Genomic DNA, 19,958 nt, shown 5'->3' with positions numbered 1-19,958 from the left:
TAAATCTTTAGAATACCTCTCCATTTTCTTACCTACAAGTATCTCTTCTTCTCTTTATTAATCATCTACCTCATTACCTAAGCTCCCTGAGGATTCAACCCTTACTTGTCTCTATACTAGTGAGGAAAATATAAATCTATTGCATGAACTCAATACACAGCAACGACACAAATCAACGCAATTTTGAGTTTATCAATTGGCTCCGTTGCCGGGGAGCAAGGTGTCCTTGAGGTTAGTTATTTCTTTTCCCTTACCTGCATCTTATTTTCTCAAGTATTGCGTAGTAGGAATACCTTTGTGAGGAAATAAGAGAGTTGGGATATATTTACTGGGGTAAGAATTTGATTTTGGTTTATGCAAGGAACTAGATCGAGGAAACCTACATTGATAGATCTCAACTCTCTAGGAAGATCATCAAATTCTGAGGAAAGTTGTAGCCGAGTAGAGGAAATGGATCAAGATCAAAATCAAAGGAATCAAAATGACGATCAAAGGGAGGAGAGGAAGAAATATAAGGAACATTACACTCCTATAGGAAGTGGTGGCTTCACCAAGATCACTACCAATTTGGGAGACAATGTTCACTTCAAAATAGATGTTTCTTTCTTAAATGCTTTACCTACCTATCATGGCTTACCTAATGAAAATCCTTATACCTTTTTAGAGGAACTGATAGGTAGGTGCTCCTTATTCCATATTCCGGGGGTTTCACAAGATGTACTCAAGATGCGGATATTTCCAGAAACCTTGAGAGATAGAGCTAGGGAGTGGTTTAGGAATCTTTGCCGAAAATTTGAGAGTTGGAATGAAATTGAAGAGTGTTTCATGAAGAAATTCTATACTCCCGGTAGAACCAACCAAGTTAGACAAGAAATACAAGGATTTAAACAAGGAGATTATGAGTCATTTTGTGATGCGTGGGAGCGGTTTAGATCCTCAGCTAGGAAATGCCCTCATCATGGGTTTAGCACATGGCATTTTGATGAATATTTTCTATAATGGTTTAAATGAGAATTCTAGAAATAGAGTGGATTATTCATGTGGAGGTTCAATCATGGAAAAATATGATGATGAGATAGAGGAAATTATGGAGAAACTAGCTGAAACCGATAGCCATTGTTTGAGTCTAAACCATAACGGAAGGAATGAAGAACCAAAGAAAGGTGGTGTGGTTGATGTTCATGGTAAGGAAGTTGAGATCATGGTAGAAAGGAATGAGCACCTGATAGGGAAAATTGAGACAAATATTGAAAAATTGACTAATTTAATGGAAAAGATGGTGACTCATGCTAATGTGTCCAAGGTGCAAGAAGTTCCTTGCTCTTTATGTTTGAGCAGGGAGCATAAAGATGGAGAGTGCATGGGGAGGGAGGAGATCAATGCAATGAATCACGCGTACCCGTACAAGCCATGGAATGCACGAGGGAACGAGAACTACACTAAAGAGCATCGACCTCCTTACCAACATAAACAATATCCTGCCTCTTACAACCAGCCGCCTAAACAAACAAATGACTCCAATATTTCTGATTTTCAGGTCATGAAGGCAATGATGGAGCAATTAACGAAGAACATTCAAGGGATGAGCGAACAACTTAACCTTGTGCAAAACCAAATGGATCAAATGGAGGAACATATTCAACAACCCATTGCATCCATGGGAAATACTAGAGGTAAAGAAAAAGAAATGGGCTCCAACAAAGGTCAATTCCCAACTCAACCCTCTGTTAATCCTAGGAATGTGTTGACTATTGAGTCACAAGAGCTTCCTTTTTCCAAAGAAAAAGTAGGAAAATCGTCGCAAATCCCCCTTGATAGTGCGCGTGCCATTACTAGATTGAGGAGTGGGAAGCGATTAGAGAAGGATGAGAATGAGGAAATCGAGGAAAGAAATGAAGGAAGAGAACCTTTGGGGAATGCAGCTATACGGAAGGAGTCGAGCCTAGGTGCATATCAGCCCCCTATACCTTTTCCCCATGCCTTAAAACCCTCAAAGCCTGCCATTGAAAATAATAAGCTCATAGAATCCTTTAAGGAAGCGACCATAACCATTCCTTTAGAGGAAGCAATTAGGTATATACCATTATTTTCTAAGTATGTGAAAGAATTATGTACACCCCAGAGGAAAGCCAACCGGATTAGGCTTCCCGAGAGTGTTAGTTCGATAATCTTAAAAGAATTACCTGAGAAAAAGAAAGATTCAGGGCCTCCGCTAATTACATGTGATATCGGGGGGATGAAGTTTTCAAGATCCTTATTAGATTCAGGAGCGAGTATCAATCTCATTCCCAAAGCCCTATACGATCGATATAAATTTGTGGAGATGCAACCCATTCATGTGGAGCTACAATTGGCTGATGGATCTATCTGAAAACCATGTGGGGAGCTAGTAAACATGATGGTCAGAGTAGAACAATGTGTCTTCCCTGCTGATTTCATTGTAGCCGAGATAGAGGTACCCGATGACGTAACAAGAGCACCCATCATTTTAGGGAGACCTTTCTTAGCCACGGCTAGGGCCATCACCGATTGGGAAAGGGGAAAAACAATTCTAAGAGTAGGAGAGGAGAGGGTAGAATTAAACATTTCTAGATTGATGAAATATCCTAGTAGTAGTCACGAAGAAGTGGGAACTTTAGACTTATTAGAGGATGATCATGACTTGGGGGATGAAATTTTGGAAGTTTGTGGAATAAATCTAGTGAACGAAACTTTAGATGCTAATGATCCCTTTGATTTAGAACTTAAACCACTACCATCTTCCCTAAAATATGTCTTTCTAGGCCCTAGAAATACATTACCTGTCATCATCTCTTCGTCCTTAACGCGAGATCAAGAGGAGAATCTAATGGGGACATTAAAAGAGTATAAAGCAGCAATAGGATGGTCATTTGACGACATAAAAGGGGTGCCTTCTAGCATATGTGAACATCGAATCTTTGTCGAGGAAGGATCTAACCCTACTAGAGAACCTCAGAGACGATTGAACCCCAATATGATAGAAGTATTGAAAGAGGAGATTCTAAAATGGCTTAAGGGAAATGTTATATATGCTATATCCGATAGTTCATGGGTGAGTCCAGTGCATATGGTTCCAAAGAAATCGGGAATCACAGTAGCAAGGAACGAAAAGGGGGAAGAGATTCAAACTAGGTTAGTTACTAGTTGGCGTGTATGTATAGATTATCGAAAGCTAAACCTAGTAACTAAAAAAGACCATTACCCTCTACCTTTCATGGATCATTATAAACATCACATGTGAATAATAATGAATAATTATTTCATTCAATGAACTGAAATAAAATCAGGTTGGCGCGTTTGACGACCACATCAATATCCACCAATCGTTTATGTATCAATACTTAAACGATATGTATCAACACTAGAATAAAGATTGGTGTTAGATAGATAACTTTAAGTCATTTGGGAGTCCCAATCGCATGAAGAATCATAAGCATATTGAAACCAATGATGGTAAAGGTTCAAACACTACATTGGATCATCTAGAACTTGGAACTCCATGGGATGGAGACGCGTTATTGATTGGGTTAAATAAATTTGATGATGATAAAGTAATAAGTATTATCGGATTATTAAATTTATTCACTAGATTCATACATTGTCTCAGAGAGTTATGTAAGTCAGATCTATGTATGTTGGTGGATACATTTAAGTTATATCCACTTTTATGAAATATTCCAAAATAAGTATAAATAAGGAGGACTTATTTGAGGTTCCCATGTCAGACAAATATGAGCCGCCCTTATCTTCCCTTCTTCTCAAACCATTGTCGTCCACTAGTGAGACATGATGGTGGGAAGATGTACAATATATTGAGGGAGAAATGGAGAAATTCAAATGAAGATCCAATGCCACATCGATCACGTGGATATGTCTAGAGGCCAAGCATCTGACCATCTTGAAGAGACACTTACAAGAAGAAAAAGTGAAATGGAATGAGATCTCCACAAGGCACATTCTTATGCTCGATCTTACATAAAATGAAGTGGAAGAGGAAACAGGGATACTCTCTAGGGGCTAAACATTTTTGGCACAACCCAGCCTATGATTGTCACAAAGGGGCAGTCTTCACCATAAGCCGTAGAGGAATTAAAAGTAAAATTCATATTGTTTGTAGATTAGAAAAACTTTTTCCATCCTCAACTCCAGGTTTTCACCCATCTCACCTACTCTACGTAACATCAATCATTTGTCTAATGTATCATCCTAAATGGGCCCCACTACTCCATAATAGCTGCATGTAAACAGCATTTTCAACACTCTCAATTGTAAATACACATACAAAATCCTCCCTCTTAAATATTTTTGTACTAATCCCATATGCAAATGCCACTATCAAACCCTTTTCGTCTCTACTCACTGTGCATGCACTTATCCTAAGTGTGACTGTGCTTTTGCATGTCTATCATCAAATTTTACCACAAGCACTTTCATGTTATTTCTGCAAGACACCACCACACACCATACATGTCAAATCACCAACCAAACATCATTAAACACCCTCCATCACTAGCAGAGGTATTATTTTTAGTTTTTGATGGCTAAATTATATATAATCCATCACTTCAGGGAAAACAGTTTTTCATGGAAAATTTAGAAAAAATTAATTATAGATATATATAATATTTATAAACCTAGCATGACTATTTGATGTGTTAATTTATTGATTTCACTACGAATCATCCTTAGGTATAGCACCCTATATTAGATATAACTATTTATTGATTCTTAGATAAAAACTCTAAACCTGAATTCTGGTTTATTGGTGGAAAAATCATGACACGGCCATGAAAAAAATCCAAGCTCAATAATTTAAAATTTTCAAAAAATTATGCAAGAAATGGAGCGAATGAGAGGTAAAAGACGCAACCATAAAATGAAGATTAATAAAAGTGCATCCATGGCTCATGTAACCTCCGAACTTAACCTGAATTTCTTCCTAAACAATAGTTTTCATAAAAGTAATAATTTTTATTTAACAGACTCCTGAAATTATGTGTGTTATTCCATAAGTGTGAACTACAAGATTTGTTACTGAAATATAAGAATCTAAAAACAAAATTTTAACCACGTCTAATAAAAAATGGAAGAGAATGATAAAGGAGAATCCAATTCATAGGATTTCATTGCTTCTACTTTATTTGCATATGATTTTATAATTATAATGTACAACATAATCCTTTTGAAAAGAATCTCAAAGAAATATTCAAGCAATTCATTAGAGATAATTTGTCGATGTAATCTACATTAGATTTTTAAGTTCAAACCTTGATAAAATTTCTCATTCCCTAACCTACTCTCTATAAATAATATTTTTCGAGGTTGATCATATGGGAAGCTATATTTTAGGAAAATAAAAAATCTCTTTTGAAAGAAATACATTTAAAATCTCCTTTCCAGGCTCTATAATATAGCTTTCCATGTGTGAGAATGACAATTCACATATTTAGTGAGTTAAATTGACCATACTTATATGTTTTCATAAACTGAATTAATTATATGTACTTCTTATCATGCCTATAATATTTAAGTTTATTTTCAGAATATATTTTTTTAATTTTGTAGATTTTAAGGTCTTTCTGTAGAAAATTTTGACATCATATTCTTAAAGAATTTTATTTGGAGTCATAATATAGTTTTTTTATGAATTTCCTAATATTCAATTCTCAAAGATCTTAATATCCTATGTTATAAATATATATATATATATATTTTAATCTATATTTGTATGAATTTATTAAGATTTTCTCAATCTTAAACATTTTTCATACCATGTGATAGGGATCTCCGATATCCGATACCGGTATTGGAGTACGGTATTGGGACGGATACGGGAAATCAAATTTCCCGTGTCCGGTTTTTTCTGATATCCAGATATCGGATATCGATATCAAATATTGATATCCGTGTTGATGTCATCATCCGCCTTCGTCTCAGGGGGAGGATGACAATATTGGAAATCTATGTTGGATATCGAAGTTCGATATACAACATCTATAGCGGTATAACCTAAGTTTCTTTTGAAAATCTTGAAATTATTGGCGGACGGCGAACGGTGGACTGCATCAGCGGACAGCCGGCAGCAGCAAGGCGGCAACGGCGGCACGGCGGCATCGGTGCATGGCGGCAGCACTGGTAAGCAGTTCTCTTCTTCTTCTTCTTCGTCTTCTTCTTCTTCTTCTTCTTCTTCTTCTTCTTCTTCTTCTTCTTCTTCTTCTTCTTCTTCTTCTTCTTCTTCTTCTTCTTCTTCTTCTTCTTCTTCTTCTTCTTCTTCTTCCTCTTCTTCTTTCTTCTTCTTCTTCTTCTTCTTCTTCTTCTTCTTCTTCTTCTTCTTCTTCTTCTTCTTCTTCTTCTTCTTCTTCTTCTTCTTCTTCTTCTTCTTCTTCTTCTTCTTCTTCTTCTTCTTCTTCTTCTTCTTCTTCTTCTTCTTCTTCTTCTTCTTCTTCTTCTTCTTCTTCTTCTTCTTCTTCTTCTTTCTTCTTCTTCTTCTTCTTCTTCTTCTTCTTCTTCTTCTTCTTCTTCTTCTTCTTCTTCTTCTTCTTCTTCTTCTTCTTCTTCTTCTTCTTCTTCTTCTTCTTCTTCTTCTTCTTCTTCTTCTTCTTCTTCTTCTTCTTCTTCTTCTTCTTCTTCTTCTTCTTCTGCTTCTTCTTCTTCTTCTGCTTCTTCTTCTTCTTCTTCTTCTTCTTCTTCTTCTTCTTCTTCTTCTTCTTCTTCTTCTTCTGCTTCTGCTTATGCTTCTGCTTCTTCTTCTTCTTCTTCTTCTTCTTCTTCTTCTTCTTCTTCTTCTTCTTCTTCTTCTTCTTCTGCTTCTCCTCCTCCTCCTCCATCCTCTTCTTCATCTTCTTCTTCCCCTTCTCCCCTCTCTTCCCCCTCTTCCCCCTCTTCCCCCTCTTCCCCCTCTTCCCCCTCTTCCCCCTCTTCCCCCTCTTCCCCTTCTTCTTCCCCTAATTCTCTCTTCTTCTTCTTCCGCTAATTCTCGTTTTCCTCTGATTTTCTCTTCTTCTTCTTCTTCATATTCTTCCTCTTCTTCCTCTAATTCTCTTTTTAAGTTGAATGTCTCTTGCAGTACGGCGGAGGATAGGCTCGTGTCTCAATTGGTTCAGGTCAATTCGTTTCTTCCTCTGCATTGCCATATTAACTTCTGTTTCATTATGGAGTTCTCTTACAGTTCTGATTGCTGTTCCTTTTGCATTTCTTTGCAGCATTTTGAAGCGGTGGAGATTGGAACGCTGTCAAGGTATTTTTGTGCTCGTGTCGATTTGGTGTCATAAAGACCGACAAGCGTGGGACATCTTTGTCCAACGGGCAACAGCAACCAAGTAATTTCTCATGCCACAAGCATCATTACATGCCATTTTTCCCTCAAATGGTTTCAGCTCTATGGTGCCTCGATTCATGATTTTTGTAAATTGTTTTTATATACCCGCCTGATGCCATACTTTGTAGTTATTTTTGCTGGTCTGTTTGCATAATAGTTCAGAGATGGTTTCTTGTTTATTTCATAATACATAAACCCTTAGGAATATTTCTGAACGTGACTGGACTTCGTACCAACGTGGCTTCCGCTCATAAATTGCTCCTAAAGTCGTGCCTTATTACAAGACAATAATTAAATATGGATTCTAGTATTTCTTTTTCAAGTTGAGTGTTTAAGTTTTTGTATATATTGTATGCCTATTTTTTCTGGTTTTAGGACCCGTAGGTAGCTCCAGGGATCAACTCAGTTCTCTCAAATTTATCAGATGCCTATTTTGCAATGCATATTGATCCGGTTTCAAGATCTAAGCTCTAACATAAAAAAAGAGAAGAATAGATAGGGATGAGCTGATAGCTGGGTATGATGATGGGCGATATAGGGTCACTTACGCGATGTTAGGAGCGTTTACTAGCGAGAGTGGTGAAGTCGAACAGTCTCAATTTTACTACATGTACAAAGTAAGGGCTAGGCCACCTCGAATGGCATGTGCTGCATGCGGGGGACCCCCATGTACGCTTTTAAGGGGGATATCGTCGAAAGACTGGCCAACGCCCACCCAACTATAGGAACTAAAAAATAATAGAGTACAAAACTTATCTTCAAGATTTACCTTATTCTGATCATTTAGAGGGTGATCGCGTTGTCACTGAATGAAGTCCTCCGTTTATTTCAGAGGTTCAGCATCTGAACAAGGCAGATATGACTAAATAACATATGGACTTTAGCTAATGATCATTTAAAATGCTTTTTAAATTTTTTGTGAAAGGAAAAGTGGAAAAAACAGACTCAGGTTTCCTAGTCCAAAAGAACTCGACAAAGGTTTCGAAAGTTATCCGTGCAGTGGATAATAAGTCGTGTAGCGGTTACGATTAAATACATTCTGAACTTTCATAACCTTCTTCTTCTGAATCTGAATCTTCATTGACTTCCGAAGGCTCCGAAGGTGCGACATTAGGAGCAAGAGTTCTTAAATAAGTTAATCAATAAAGGCACGAGTTTACGCCCGGAAGCGGAGTAGAAGCGATGGCAGTATGAAGTAATGAAAGGAAGCGCGAGTTTACGAGCGCTTTACAAAGTCAATGAAGATGAAGATGAAGAAGGCGCGGAGCGTTCTCGCTGATAAGAAAAACCAAATTTGATGTCGATTCATCCACATTTCCATTCCTTGAAAGCTAACTGCTGGCTGGGAGCTGTATGAGCGTACAGCTCCGTGAGAAGGTGGGGTTTCCTATTCCCTCAAGGATTTAGAGTCTTCTCGTAGACAGCATTCACTTCCACAACGCTCAAAAAGGCAATCATCAAAGTCTGCCGCACCGATGGGAAATAGAGGACTTCTTTTTTATATATCATTAGCTAATCGTAAACTCTTGAACATGATTTGCTTAATGAGGCTGTGCAGCTTTCAGTTCCATACTGTTCTGTGGTGAAGCTGCTTCTCCTCCTCATCATATTCTTCTTCTTCACTTCTTCTCCCTCTTTTCTTCTTCTTATTATTCTTCTCCATTCATGTTTTTTGTTAATTGATTTTATATACCCCCTTGATGCCATACTTTTTCATTGATTTTATATACCCGCTTCTTCTTCTCCTCCTTTTTTCTCTTCTCTTCTCCTCCTTTTTCCTATTCTGTTCTCCTCCTTATTTTTCTTCTTCTCTTCTCCTCCTTTTTCCTATTCTGTTCTCCTCCTTATTTTTCTTCTTCTCTTCTCCTCCTTTTTCCTATTCTGTTCTCCTCCTTATCTTCCTTCTTCTCTTCTCCTCCTTTTTCCTCTTCTCCTCTTCTTCCTCCTTTTTCCTCTTCTCTTCTCCTCCTTTTTCTCCTTCTCTTCTCCATCTTTTTCCTCTTCTCTTGTCCTCCTTTTTCTTCATCTCTTTTCCTCTTTTTGTTTCCTCTTCTCTTGTCCTCCTTTTACTTCTCTTGTCCTCCTTTTTCTCCTCTTCTCTTCTCCTACTTTTTCCTCTTCTCTTTTCCCCCTTTTTCCTTCCTCGCTTCTCCTCCTTTTTCTTCTTCTCTTCTCCTTCTTCATCATCTTGTTCTCTTCTCCTCATTTTTCTTCTTCTCTTCTCCTCCTTCATTTTCCTCTTCTATTCTCCTCCCTTTTTCCTCTTCTCTTCTCTTTCATTTTCTTCTTCTCTTCTCCTCCTCCATTTTACCCTTCTCTTGTCCTCCTCCTTTTCATCCGCGCTTCTCCTCCTCCTTTTCTTCTTCTCTTCTCCTTTTTTCCTCTTCTCTTCTCCTCCTTTTTCCTCTGCTCTTCTCCACCTCGTTTTTCTTCTTCTCTTCTCCTCCTCCTTTTTCCTCTTATCTTCTCCTTTTTTTCCTCTTCTCTTCTCCTCCTTTTTCCTCTGCTCTTCTCCTCGTTTTTCTTCTTCTCTTCCCCTCCTTTTTCTTCTTCTCTTTCCCTCCTTTTTCTTCTTCTCTTCTCCTCCCTTTTTCCTCTTCTGTTCTCCTCCTTCATTTTCCTATTCTCTTCTCCATCTTTTTCCTGTTCTCTTCTTCTCCCTTTTTCCTCTTCTGTTCTCCTCCATTTTCCAATTATCTTCTCCATCTTTTTCCTCTTCTCTTATCCTCCTCTTTCTTCTTCGCTTCTCCTCCTCCTTTTTATTCTTCTCTTCTCCTCCTTTTTCCTCTTCTCTTCTCCTCCTTTTTCTTCTTCTCTTCTCCTCCTCCTTTTTCTTCTTCTCTTCTCCTCCTCCTTTTTCCTCGTCTCTGCTCCTCCATTATTTTCTTCGTCTCTTCTCCTCCTTCATTTTCCTCCTCTCTTCTCCTCCTTCATTTTCCTCTTCTCTTCTCCTCCTACTTTTTCTTCTTCTCTCCTCCTCCTCCTTTTTCTTCTCTTCTCCTCCCTTTTTTATCTTCTCTTCTCCTTCTTCATCCTCTCTTCTCCTCCTTTTTCTTCTTCCTCTTCTCTTCTCTTCATTTTTCCTCTTCTCTTCTCCTCGTTTTTCTTCTTCTCTTCTCCTCCTTTTTTCCTCTTCTGTTCTCCTCCTCCATTTGAATATTCTCTTCTTCTTCTTCTTCTTGTCTTCTCCTCCTCCTTTTTCTTCTTTGCTTCTCCTCCTTTTTCCTCTTCTCTTCTCCTCCTTTTTCCTCTTCTCTCCTCCTCCTTTTTCCTCTTCTCTCCTCCTCCTCTTTCCTCTTCTCTTCTCCTCCTTTTTCCTCTTCTCTCCTCCTCCTCCTTTTTCTTCTTATCTTCTCCTCCTTCTTTTTCCTAGTCTCTTCTCCTTTTTTTTCATCTTGTCTTCTTCTCCTCCTTTTTCTTTTTATCTTCTCCTCTTTTTTCTTCTTCTCTTCTCCTCACATTTTCCTCGTCTCTTCTCCCCCTTTATTTTCTTCTTCTCTTCTCCTTATTTTTCTTCTTATCTTCTCCTCCTTCATTTTCTCCTTCTCTTTTCCTCCCGTTTTCCTCTTCTGTTCTCCCTCTTCATTTTCTTCTTATCTTCTCCTTCTTTATTTTCTTCTTTTCCTCTCCTCCTTTATTTTCCTCTTCTCTTCTCCTCCTCCTTTTCATCTTCTCTTCTCTTCCTCCTCTTTCTTCTTCTCTTCTCCTCCCTTTTTCCTCTTACCTTCTCCTTTTTTTTCCTCTTCTCTTCTCCTCCTCCTTTTTCTGCTTCTCTTCTTCTCCCTTTTTCCTCTTCTGTTCTCCCCCTTTATTTTCCTATTTTTTTCTCCATCTTTTTCCTCTTCTTTTCTCCTTCATTTTCCGATTATCTTCTCCATCTTTTTCCTCTTCTCTTCTCCTCCTTTTTCCTCGTCTCTTCTCCTCCTTTATTTTCTTCTTCTCTTCTCCTCTTTCTTCTTCTCTTCTCCTTCTTCATTTTCCTCTTCCCTTCACCTCCTCTTTTTTCTTCTTCTCTTCTCCCTTTTTTCATCTTCTCTTCTCCTTCTTCATCCTTTTTTCTCCTCCACCTTTTCCTTCTTCCTATTCTCTTCTCCCCCTTTTTCCTCTTCTCTTCTCCTCCTCGTTTTTTTTCTTCTCGTCTCCTTCCTTTTTCCTCTTTTGTTCTCCTCCTCCATTTGCCTATTCTCTTCTCCTTTTTTTTCTTCTTCTCTTCTCCTCCTCCTTTTTCTTCTTCGCTTCTCCTCCTTTTTCCTCTTCTCTTCTCCTCCTTTTTCCTCTTCTCTCCTCCTCCTTTTTCTTCTTCTCTTCTCCTCCGTTTTCCTAGTCTCTTCTCTTTTTCATCTTGTCTTCGCCTCCTCCTTTTTCTTCTTCTTCTTTTCTTCTTATCTTCTTATTTTTTTCCTCTTCTCTTCTCCTCCTTTTTCTATTATCTTCTCCTCCTTGTTCTTCTTCTTCTCTTATCCTCCTCCTTTTTCTTATTTTCTTCTCCTCCCTTTTTCCTCTTCTGTTCTCCTGCTTCATTTTCCTATTCTCGTCTCCTTCTTTTTCTTCTTCTCTTCTCCTTGTTTTTCTTCTTCGCTTCTTCTCCTTCATTTTCCTATTCTCTTCTCCTTTTTTTCTTCTTCTTCTCTTCTCCTCCTCCTTTTTCCTTTTCGGTTCTCCTCCTCCTTTTTCCTCGTCTCTTCTCCTCCTTTTCTTCTTCTTTTCTCCTCTTATTTCTTCTCGTCTTCTCCTCCTTTTTCTTCTTCTCTTCTTCTATCTTTTTCCTCATCTCTTCTCCTCCTTTATTTTCTTCTTCTCTTCTCCTCCTTTTTCCTCTTCTCTTCTCCTTCTTTTTCTTCTTCTCTTGTCCTCCTCCTTTTGCTTCTTCTCTTCTTCTCCCTGTTTCCTCTTCTGTTCTTCTCATTCATTATCCTATTCTCTCCTCCTCCTTTTTCTTTTTCTCTTCTCCTCTTTTTTTCCTTTTCTCTTGTCCTCCTTTTTCTTCTTCTCTTCTCCTCTTTTTTCCTCTTTTCTTCTCCTCCTTTTTTCTATTTTCTTCTCCTCCTCCTTTTTCTTCTTCTCTTCTCCTCCTTCTCCTTTTTCCTCTTATTTTCTCCTCCTTTTGCCTCCTCTCTTTTCCTCCTTTTCCTTCGTCTTTTCTCCTCCTTTTTTCTCTTTTCTTCTCCTCCTTTTTTTTCTTCTTCTCTTCCCCTCCAACTTTTTCCTCTTCTCTTTTTCTCCTCCTGTTTCTTCATCTATTCTCCTCCTTCTGCTTCGTCTTTATCTCCTCTCTTTTATGATTCCCTCTTATCTTTATTACGTTATTGATTAGTGGTTTCTTATTTGTTTTCTCTTTCTGCGTAGTCATTTTACCATTCTTAGGTTATTCTTGCTTTTATTTGTGTTTTTCTGTGTATAAATTTTCAATATTGTCTTCCTTGTTCAGATTTTATAGCATATCATATCATAATGCGCTCCTATAATCTAGTAGAACCAAACATTGATAACCGACTTATGCTTCTCAGAAGGATGAACATATCTAGAAGTAATACCCTGCCCCAAGACTCCTTTGGGGCAGGATCCCAAGGTCATCAGGCTACCAACGTTGGAGCATCGTTTGGTGCACAGAGTCACTCTAGATCAAACTGATCAGTCATCATAGACTACTTCGTACATATTGGTGATGGGTGCTATGCATGCTTACTATGCCTTGAGAAGAACTCGCAAAGTAAGAAAAAAGCGATCAAGCGTCAGGTTAACAAGAGCACTAATGTAATTTGGAGACATTTTTAATCTTGTCATCCTGCTCGTCATGCTTAGCTAAAGGGCATGGTCAACAAGTAGCAACCGCTTTTAACCAAGGCCATGGATGACCAACAACAGGGAGGGCAATCCGATGAGGACCTCTTAAAGGGCATACCCCTGATGAGGCAAAGAATGTCATTATGCATTTCATTTGCTTAACGGATTCCCCATGGAGCACCGTTTAGAATGTCACATTCAAAGAGCTGTGGCGCTACACGACACAGTTGGACTTGGAACCCCCCAAGTGCGAAGGTCATGAAGCAGTGGACGATCCAAATGCATGGCCACATGAACGAAGACTTGAAGAAGCTATGGAATAGCGTCGATTGACTGTCCCTCACTGTAGATGCATGGACTGCGGCGAAGGGTATTGGTCTTCTAGGCATCACCAATGATTGAGTGGATGAGAAGTGGGTGTACTAAAAGAAGTACTTGCCATCCGAGAGATCCTTGCCAAGCACGATGGGGACACCATGGCATCTATCGTTCGCCAAGTCCTGGAAGAATTTTGCCCACAATCAAAGGTCATCATTCAACAACAAACTTCTCTTTTAAGTTAAAAATGTGTTTTTATTCATAACATGTATTTATTCAGGTTTATGATGTGACTATTGATAACGCCTCTGCTATAGGAGGAGGTTGTCGGTGATTGCAAAGAAGATGAAGAGTGTCAACCTGACGTTTAGCACCAAAGGACACATCCCATGTGTCGCAGACATATTTAACATTGTTCTCCAAGAGGTAATTAAAAGCTTTGGCATTCTAATGGCGACGACGTCAATGCACCATCTTCAGACGCGCCGTCACCGTCATCCGAGACGCCTCGCATGCTAACCCATCATCAACGTCAACTGAAGAACCGCCATGATGCCGACCACATCAATGCACCGACGACGGACGCGTCTCCACTTATACAGGACATATCCCGCGTCATGACACGTCGCAAACGACAATTGAAGAATCATTCATGACGTGATGAGTCGACACGTCGCCTCGTCCTTGATGGTTATTTTATTTCTTATTTTCTCTTTCCTCCAAGGCCTATATGTAGGCCAATGTTGCAAAAGAACACTTAGCGAGTTTATTTCAAGAGTTGAGTTTTTTTTCTCTCCTTGGAAGGCTTGCCCTATCTTCCCATCCTATTCTGGTCTCAGCCATCACCGATCACCACCGCCGCTGATCGCCGCCGTGCCCTGCACCCTTGGCCACTACCCTGCGCCCAGCTGCCCGCGCCCAGCGCCCCGGGCACCAGCTTCCTGTTCCCTGGCCGCTGTCGTGCATCATGGCCCCTTTGTGCCCTAGGTGCCAGCCCGCACAAGCGCTCGTCCACACAGGCGCCCTCCCTGCGCAGCCCACCCGCGCCGCGCCCCGCCGCTGCGCCTGCCGCGCCCGTCGGGGCCAGCCGCGCCCCGTTCGCTTGTGCCCGCAGAGTCCCCGGTCGCCAGCGCGTTTCCGTCGTGCCCCCCCGGACAGCCTCGCCGCCACAGATCACCGTGCATACCGTTTAGGTGTCGGGGCACTGCCCGTCACACCGCAAGGGGGCGACTTCCCCCTTGACCCCCCACCAGTTGACCGCGCAGTTGGATCTGCAACACCCTGTTAAAGCGCACATCAATCCTCCCGCCAACGACGCGTCAAGAATTACCCGCAACCTCTTCACGAACTATTAAGTGCCGAGGTACTCCTACACTCTTTGGTGCCGTGTTCTTCGTCCAATATTCTTCGAGTGTTCATTCGCCGCCACCGGATTAGATTTGGATTTTGAGTCTTTTAAGCGAATCGCCCATTCGAAGTTATTGATTTTGGTGCTTTGCATCACCACGGTGGTTGTAAGACAGTACTCCCGCCTCGACAAGGAAAGGGGTTGCACCATCAGTATTTTCACCGGACTTAATTTTCGAACTCGACCGTGTGATTTGTGGTCTGTTTTATCCTACCCTTTCCTTAGTCGGCCAACATCCTATATCCATCATATCCCATCCCATTCCCTCTAGTCATCCTGCATCACATTCCTTCAGCCCACGTACTAGAGCCCAAAGAAGGCAATGTGGGCAGGACCGCTGAACAATTTGATAGCAATGAGGACAATTTGCATGGAGATATATTCCCAATGGCTGAAGACAATGGAGTGCATTATTTGTTGTATTTGGGTGATGCAGTAGCAAAGGAGCGGATGCTAGTGCGTGGCATTTGAAGCTCTGCTCAACGGTGAGAGGAGTACACAAAAGCGTGTGAAGACGACCGTGAAGTTGAAGAAAGCGACATGGTCATATTGGATTGTCCGTCCCGTTGGAACAACAAATTTGCTATGTTATCTGCTGTCATGAAGAAACATGATGTGATTAATGAAGTGTCGAAGAATTTTACTAGAAAAGGGAAGTTGACAAAGATGTCGAAGGATGAGTGGGAGTTGGTGAAAGAATTTTGTCACATTCTTAGGTGGTTTTGTATATCAACTGATCATGTTTGTCGGATAGAGATGTCGGCCATATGTGATGTGTTATTTATCATCGACAATCTTGTGCCCATATGGAGGAGGTAGTCGAAAAAACTAAAGAGGGAACCTTTTTCTCCTGTGTACGGAGATTGTATGAAGGGGATCACAGCAACATGGCACAAGCGTGCAAGGCGATCTACGCAAGTTAGCGCAGTTTGCAGAACCCTTACGGGCAAATGAAGCAATCACTACTATGACATTAATGGACCCATTCCACAAATGGTCCATGCTTCGTGAGGGCGTCAGAGTGTCAAACATTGTCTATATATGATCCCTCTTGACACGTGACTTGCAATGGTTGGTCCCATTGAAATGGATCACCCAAAAGGAAGAGAGTTGGACTCTTGGCTATAGAGCACTATGCGAAAAGTCCAACACACCCGCGTCAGCGAGGTCAGTCTTAAACTAGTTCAGCCAATATCTGACATAGGTCATGGCTAATGAGGGAGTCTTCACACCACTATCTTGGTGGGCCAGCACAGGGGCAAAACACTTCACTTTACTTGTCGCGACTACAAGAGAATTTTTTTTCATGTGCAAACAAGCTCTCCTATTGAACGCATGTTCTCTACGGGAAACACTATTGTCATGTACAAGAGAACACGTCTATCACCAATAAGCATTAAAACACTCATCACTATGAAGTGTTGGCTGTGTGCAGATAATAAGCGATGGTACAATGATGGCAAGCTGGATTCGGATGGTGAGGATGGCAAAGATGGGGTAGTTGCATCATGTCAAGGTAACATCCCTTACATCACCACCCGTATAATTCATATTTTAAATAAGCGTCGAGTTTTATTTGTTGTCTTTGACTATGTAGGTGATGACCAAGTAAGTACAAACTGTTGATGGAGGCATGGAGAAAAGAAATACTACGATGGAGGGCGTACTTTGAAGGCGAAAGATTAGAGAAGAAGCTTCTTCTATTGCAAATTATTGTGTTGAAAATTATTGCAAAATTATTGTAGTGAATGTAAACAGTGAATTTTAGTATCTCGTACTGTTCCAACATGATATTTGGCTTTAGAAGTACATAAATATTCCAAAATTCAGAAATATACTGGTGTGCAGAATATAATAAAAGCTTCACATCACTTATGAAAATTATGATATAAACACTACAAGTTAATAATGAAAGATGGTAAATAATAACTGCTAATGAGTAATGCTTCAAAATATTTTAGCATAATGCCCTATGTTCTACAACCTCTACAATGATATATTAATTCTAGATTAAATTAAGATATGTAAATTAAAAGAGTGTATACAAGAGTTGAAGACAGGTGAGAACTCAAAGTTCCATTCCTGGTTAGCTATGCTCTAGGCCTCATTTTGGGCCCAATTTTTTTGTGCTGCTCTAGTATGCTATTACAGAAGCACACAAAATTTGGTGCCCAACGAATGTTGGACGAGGTAGGGTCCTTTGAGAAAAAACATTCAAAATGATTTTTACCAAAGCTTTAGGCATCGGTTTGGGCTGAAATTTGGTGTGCGGCTCTATTTGCTATTATAGACATGCACACAAAATTTGGTGCCCAACTGACGCCGGATGAAGGAGGTTCTTTGAAAGAAAAGCCTTCAAAATGATTTTCCTAGAGCTATAGGCCTTGGTTTGGGCTGAAATTTTGTTGAGAGGTCACTCTCGGTGCAAGAAAGCTGCTTTCAAATTTTCAGAAAATTCTGTTCAGAAAATTGGGAGATCGTTGTTGCACCCCCATCCTTTGTGGCGGTTCGTGTGGCGGCGAGCGGCGGCGGGGACGGTGCTCCAGCGATCTCCTAGCAAAACTCATTTTTTCTGGGTCATTTTTCTTCCATTGGATTCTACATGAAATTTATGCATGTTTCTGAAATTTTGGCGACAATCCGTCGCCGGACAACGGAGCTTCAGCGATCCAAAAAAAAGTGGCTGATCGAGTCCCATTTATAAGTCCACGTGTTGCAGGGGGAATTCTAGTTTGGGTATATAGAGGAGTCAGTGTATTTGAGGGAAAAAGTCCAGACTCCCTCAGTAATGCTAGCTATTGGACGCCGAGGTCCCATTGTGTGCCGTGTGGGTTCAAAAATGTCAGAAAAGTTGAAATTGCACCACCGGTCCCGCTGGCAACACTGCCCTCGCACGTGCTAGATCACGACCGCATTGTGCTGGTCGGAGAGTGCACTGTGGTGTCGTGTCGACGTCAGGGGCGATGAACACATGGTTCCCTGAGTTTCCCCAAAATGGGTGCGGGCTCAAATCATGCTTGGAACTCGCCCGCCCAATCCTCCTGGTAACGCCACCACGCACATGCGATTGTGTCGGTCGCTCATGCGACCGTCAAGCCACCAGCGTGGGCATCTTTCGGCAGGCCTGAGTGGCAAGAGGGGGGCATTGGTGCCCGTCGGTAATAGCCAGCCGACCCGTCTTCTCTTCGACTCTCCTGCGCAGTGCGAGTGCGCCAGTCGCGCCTATGGCCGTCCACCAAAATCAGTGGGGTTGTCGATAAGGGGATCGGGCTGGCAAGCGACCCGGCGTGCAAACGGTGCCATCAATGTGGAGAGTGCGGTCTGGGTCCAAACCCATCCAGCCAACCATTGCTCTCTGGTGGGCAGCATGCCAGGTCGCGAACCACGGATTTCTCCTGGGGCAGTAGCGAGCAGACGTGTGTGCGCACGATGGGGGGCATCGCGGTGTGCAGTTCGGTCCGCGATGATGGTGCCTACGGGTTGGCTAATGGTGCCCTCGGGGTTCCAACCGACGCGCACCCAGTTGATTGGTTTCTTTCAAACGAAAAGAACTTTCGTCCCATGGGCGCTTGGCGCCACCATTGTGTGATCGTTAATTGCCACATGGGACAAAAATATATGAGCTGTGCCATCTGTGTGCACCTCCGACGTGGTGGGGTGAATGTCACATCTTTGGAGAAACACTCCACAATAACCAAAATGGCATCGTGTCACATGGTCAAATCCCGAGCTAGGTCTCTTGCTCAAATCTGACGTGTGTCGGCCTTAGTGCTTGGAGCAAAACATTGAGCAACCTTGATCTCTTACAGCGGAAGTCTTTGTAATTGTTTAAGATCGCATAGAATGGGTTAGAGGAGATGGTGGGGACGCAGCCCCATTAGGGAAAAGGGTCATTGCATTCATATCATGAAAGGTTACATCATAGTTGGGACAATTACATGGGGAAAGACAAGGGGTGATACAAACGAACGAGACACGACGCCTTGCGCCAAGGTAGTGTTGCCTCTTCGCCTCGAGACCGGCGCCTTTGCACGCGTGCAACCGCTTTGCCACTACACATGTGCCTTGGGCGGGGCACCGCTCGCCTGCTGGCGTGACCATCACACACGCCACCCCTACCTTGACGATCACACACGCCACCAGCACCCGCGATGACACCTTCACGCGCAGTCTCTGCGGCGCCGCCGCATTCGGCACCTCAAGTTGGGCGCTGCGCGCCCAGCACTACCTGCGGGAGCACTTCGCGCCCTCTATGCTACCTCGGTGCTCTCAGTGCGCCACATGCCTTAGTCTCTTGGTGGGATATCTCCCTACCCCGCGCCCCGCACATGCAATGCGCGTGCTGCCCGTGCGGCCGTTGTGTGGCACCCCGCACAACTCCGCGCGTTGCACTCGCGGTACGCCGCCCAACTTGTAGATCGCGCCCGCACACAGCACTTCCCGCTCCCGCGCGGCGCTTGGCGCTCGCGCATAGCGTTGGCAAATGCGCGTGGCGCTTGGTGCTAGAACACAGTGCTTGGCGCGCGCGCTCAAGCCTATCAGCCTGCGCTCCCAGCACGCGCGGACTTCACCTGATCTATCCCGCCTTGGGCGTGGGCAGGCACACGCACCGTCTGTAGTGTATCGCCACATACAGGGGCGATGGCCTGAAAGATCAGGTTTGGGCATCGCTACCCATAATGACTCATTCCTTTAATACCGTGAGTCTAAAACGCAGACACGGCCTCCCAATAAGCACACAGGTCTCTAGGGAGGGAATGGCGCCTAGTTAGGGGCCTAACACGCCCCCATCGCCTGAACTTGTCGATGCCCTCATCGATGCCTGCTGCTCCGCTTCATATGCTCGTAGTAGGTCCTCGAACTACCATAAGTCGAAGTCATGCTCCCAGGTTACTGATTTGGCTAGTCTGTTCTACCACTTTATTAGGTACTCAATCTTGTGATAGCAACCGCGACATCCTCCCCAGTCAATTTTCCTCTTCGCCAGGACTGCTTCTACTTCCTGATCAAAATGTGTCCGCACGTTCGGTGGTGCACGCTGGGGCTGGTTCCTCACCACGTCTTCGGGATCTGGTACATATTTCTTTAGAACTGACACATGGAAGACAT

General features: G+C 42.1%; 1 long non-coding RNA gene and 1 pseudogene across 1 annotated transcript; one reads left to right on the top strand and one right to left on the bottom strand.

The window, feature by feature from the left end:
- Positions 1 to 855: 855 nt before the first annotated feature.
- On the bottom strand, positions 856 to 965 carry LOC144702831 (small nucleolar RNA R71; annotated as a pseudogene).
- A 5,054-nt stretch (positions 966 to 6,019) lies between these two features.
- LOC144702191 (uncharacterized) lies at positions 6,020 to 16,617 on the top strand. Its single transcript, XR_013581205.1, has 5 exons — positions 6,020 to 6,156; positions 7,088 to 7,124; positions 7,224 to 7,340; positions 16,285 to 16,365; positions 16,447 to 16,617. It is a non-coding gene; the product is annotated as an uncharacterized LOC144702191 (long non-coding RNA).
- The last annotated feature ends 3,341 nt before the right edge of the window (positions 16,618 to 19,958 follow it).

Source organism: Wolffia australiana, chromosome 4 (genome assembly GCF_029677425.1).
Source record: "Wolffia australiana isolate 7733 chromosome 4, ASM2967742v1".
In the NCBI taxonomy this organism is placed as follows: Eukaryota; Viridiplantae; Streptophyta; class Magnoliopsida; order Alismatales; family Araceae; genus Wolffia; species Wolffia australiana.
Note: the sequence above shows the minus strand (reverse complement) of the source record. Positions and strands in the feature narration are given on the sequence as shown.